Source organism: Marmota marmota, unplaced genomic scaffold (genome assembly GCF_001458135.2).
Source record: "Marmota marmota marmota unplaced genomic scaffold, marMar, whole genome shotgun sequence".
Taxonomy (NCBI): domain Eukaryota; kingdom Metazoa; phylum Chordata; class Mammalia; order Rodentia; family Sciuridae; genus Marmota; species Marmota marmota.
The window spans coordinates 4,475,474-4,480,013 of NW_025999946.1; the positions used below are offsets into that span (position 1 = coordinate 4,475,474).

The 4,540-nt window shown below is 38.5% G+C and overlaps 1 non-coding gene across 1 annotated transcript; it reads left to right on the plus strand.

Annotated features, from left to right (window-relative positions):
* The first annotated feature begins 1,516 nt into the window (after nt 1-1,516).
* Nucleotides 1,517-1,623, plus strand: LOC125616483. Its single transcript, XR_007347115.1, has one exon. It is a non-coding gene; the product is annotated as a U6 spliceosomal RNA (small nuclear RNA).
* The last annotated feature ends 2,917 nt before the right edge of the window (nt 1,624-4,540 follow it).

The window sequence follows — 4,540 nt, forward strand, 5'->3', positions numbered from 1 at the left end:
ACTTTTTAAGGATGGTTTGCTACTTTGGGGTGTGAGCTGTCCCTACTTTTTTGCTTCTTGGCAGCAAGGTGAGAAAGAAGCCAAGACAAAGGGCACAGAGTTGGATGAAAGGATAGAAAAAGGGAGAGGGGAGGCAGAAGAGTTGTAATACTACACTCAAAATTGTCACTGGTTCCATTATAAACCCCTTTTATAGGTGTTTTATTACTTGGTTGTTAGTTTTTAAAACACAACCCTCTTTAGATTAAATCTTGGTATTCACAGGCTCAGCCCAGGGAAACAAAACACAGGGAAAGCTTCACCATCCGCTTGACTACTTTTGAGTTACATTACAGATAAAACAAACAAACAGCAGGTTGGGTTTCCTAAATCTCTCCCTACCTCTTTCACTTAGAATCTTCATTCAGTAGCTTGCTCAGGTGAATTTTTACAAGCCATTAGTTTATAATTCAGTCTAGTTCATTTAGGTATTTCAAAGAGAAGGACATTTATAAGCTGTACCTTTTTATAATGCAGGTGCTGGGATTTTTATTCTCCAAGAAATTACTATGTAAACTTAAGAATCCTGGCAGACTCTTTAGCCTTAATGTTCTTTTTTTTTTTCTTTTTTCTTATGGTCTGCCCACATGTACTTTATTTTGTAAATTACATTTGAGTCTCTCAGACTGCATTTTATCTCAAGCAATAAAAATAAACCATGTCTTAATTAAAAACAAGTTTTAAAACCCCAAATCTGTACACTCAAACTAAAGTATGTAAAAGAAGCAACTCAGAACAATAAAAACCCCAAAGTCCACATTTAAGATGGCTGCATCCCAAGGTGGGGTCATTACCACTAATGAGTTATGCACAAAGATTTCCAATGCATCAAGAGTGAAGAGACACCTTAGAGAGAAATGGGTCATGGGACTGGTGTGCAGCTCAGTGGCAAGTGCTTGCACAGGGCCCTGGGTTAGATCCCCCAGTGCCACAGAAAAAGAGAAATGGGCCATGTTTGCCTAAACTTGTACTCTTGTAACTCCAGGAGCTGGCAAACATAGAGACAAAAATCTCTTTATCCAACAACTTGATTTTTTTTTTAAGGTTCTATTCTTAATAAACAAAAAGTTCTCTAACGGGTGTGGTAAAGAGGGGAAACCTTTCCCCTTGATATTCCCTTCTAAGGTTACTTGTCCTTTGAGAAATCTGGCTCTTCAGATAAGTGGGACTGGAAAGGATAACAGAGACCCAGCCAGTGATACTTAATGCTTACTCCTAAACCTCTCTCTTATCTGTGGTATCTCAGGTCCTCTGCTGAGTGAAATAGCTCAATTAAGAAGTTAACCTAGAAATAGCTTGAATTGAAAACCAAGCACAGTGCAAATTTTGCAAATGACTGGGCTATAGGATTACAAATCAAGAAGCTCATTTTAGCTGGAGTGTGCCTGTAATCCCAGCTATTGGGGAGGCTAAGGCAGGAGGATAGCAAGTTTGAGACCAGTTTCAGCAATTTGGACTCTCTCAAAAAGGAATGGGAGTGCTCGCTTTGGCAGCACATATGCTAAAATTGGAACAATACAGAGAAGATTAGCATGGCCCCTGCGCAAGGATGACACGCAAATTCGTGAAGCATTCCATACTTTTTTGATTGAAACACACCAATATGGTGTGACTTTCCCTGTTTGTGCATAAAAAATTTTCATGAAATAAAAATGGCAAATATTTTGAAATTAAAGAAATCAAAGATTATTTATAGATATATTAATATATAATTCACTTTAGAAATAAAAAGCAGATATGTGACATTTATAATATCACTGTACATTTTAACCATTTCAAACAAATGTATGACTAAGAAAATTATTATCTTAAAAGTTTTTTTTTTTAAAAAAAGGGATGGGAATGTATCTCAGTGGAAGAGAACTTGCCTAGCATGTGCAAAGCCTTGGGTTCAAACTTAAGTACTACAAAAAAAAAAAATGAATAGAAGCTCATCTGTCCTGTCCTCCATCACTGTAAGATAGCTGTCACCAGCAACCACTAGCCAATACTAGTGATCCCTCATTATACTGCTCAGTGTGGCCTACAGATCACTGGAAATCAGAATGACCTTGGAATCTGAGCTCCCTTGGCCCAACCTCAGAGGTTCAGATTCAGGATGGCTCCCAAATCTACATTTTTAGCCCACAACTTGTCTTGAATCTTCAATCCTTGGATCCGAACCATTGACCTAAACTGAATCCTTCTTCCCCAGATAAAAAGGAAATATTTCTTGTCCAGAAGGGCCAGGACTGAAGATGATTCCATAGAGTGACCTATTTGTTCTTGAGTCCTGAATAAAGAGGAGAAAGTGCAGGGCAGGTGCAAGAGAGAGGATTTGATCTTTTAGGTTTGTTTACTTACTCAGGCAAGTCAATCAAACAGCCTGATAAGAAATACCACATTTACAGATGCCCTAACAAGTCCATATGAAGGAAATTGGCTAAGGAGGCAGTAGGCAGGGACCCTGAGCTTATTTGTCCAGGGCCCCGCCCATAGTAAATTCTATTTACATTCAATTAGTCATAAAAAAAAATTAGTAGGAGGTATACCCCTTTCCAACTGCCACATGGAATCTTCTCCCAACACTGATTAGAAACTGTCCCCACCATTTCACAAAGTCTGGATTCTTTAGTCAAAGACACAGCAGGCAGAGGATGATCAGTCAAACCATTAAATTAGCTAGCAAATTCAAGCTCAAGGGCTGGGATTGTGGCTCAGTGGCAGAGAACTTGCCTAGTATGTGTGAGGCACTGGTTCGATTCTCAGCACCGCATATCAATAAATAAAATAAAGGTTCATTGACAACTAAAAAAATAATAATAATTTTTTAAAAATTCAAGCTCAAGTTCTCTGTATGAACAGCCCACACCCCATCCCTAGCCCCTTATTTTTTATGTTGAGACAGGATCTCCCTAAATTGCCAAGGCTGGCCTCAAACTTATGATCCTCCTGCCTCAACCAACCTCCCAATTCACTGTGATTACAGGGGTGCATCACTGCATCTAGAATCGGTTTTTTTTGTTTTGTTTTGTTTATTTATTTATTTAGTTTTCGGCAGACACAACATCTTTGCTTGTATGTGGTGCTGAGGATCGAACCCGGGCCGCACACATGCCAGGCGAGCGCGTTACCGCCTAAGCCACATCCCCAGCCCTCACCCTAATGTATGATTTAGTTCTGTTCAGTTTTGAATGTTGTAAGTCAATAAAACTTCAAAAAGAATTCAATTCAAGGAAATTGACAGTCATCAATTTCTAATTTTTAAAATAAGAACATTTTTAATGGATAAAATACTTTTATTTCCTGTATGTGTCTTTATGTGGTGCTGAGAATCAAACCCAGTGCCTCACACATGTGAGGCAAGTGCTCACCACTGAGCTACAATCCCAGCCAAGAACATTTTTTAAAAGGACTAATGGGGGCTGGGGATGTGGCTCAAGTGGTAGCGCACTCGCCTGGCATGCGTGTGGCCCCGGGTTAGATCCTCAGCACCACATACAAAACAAAGATGTTGTAACGTCCGCCGATAACTAAAAAATAAATATTAAAAAAAAATAAATAAAAGGACTAATGGTCATCTACTATCTGCATGATTTCATGGAATAAAAGGCATTTTTCAAATATTTTTTTTTAGTTGTAGATGGACAACGATACGGGGATCAAACCCAGTGCCTCACACATGCTAGGCAAATGCTCTACCACTGAGCCACAACCCCGACCCTGAATAAAAGACATTTTAACCCACAAAATAGTAAGCTACATAAACTCTTCAAATTAAGGATAGCCTTGCCTGTGTAACAAGAGCAGATAATTTTATATCAACATCAACATGTTTATTTTCATTTTAACATAGTCCTTGAAACTCTCTGGGTTGGCTACCTGACCAGAGTACATTTACAAATTATTGGACTAGGGCTGAGGTTGTAACTCAGTGGTAGCGCACTTGCATGGCATGTGTGAGGCACTGGGTTCGATTCTCAGCACCACATATAAATAGAATACAGGTACATTGACAACTAAAAAATAATAATTAAAAAAAAGAAATTACTGGACTACTTTATATTCTTCCAAGGATAAGTATAGGTCAATGTCAATCTAATCACTATTTTCTCTAGTATGCACAAATTCAATGTGTTTATATAATTGGAAGTTGTTGTGTTTTAATTTTATATTCAATACATAAAAAAAAATATGCCCCTCAAGGGGTCCACATCAAAGGAATATGGCAAAGAACACCAAATTAAGAGCAGGACAGGAGCTAAAGATGTAGCTCAGTGGTAGAGTAGGTGCCTAGCATGTGGGAGAGCCTGGGCTTGATACCCTGTAATGAAAAATAAAAAGTAGGGCATCCAGATTTATTTTTATCCATCTCTGCCAGCAACTAATGTGTATCCATAGATCAATCACTAGGATTTTCTTTTTCTTGTCTTGTCTTTTCTTTTTTCCTTTTTTTGTACTGGGGACTGAACTCAGGGGCATTTTTTACCATTGAGCCACATCCTCAGCCCTTTTTATTTTT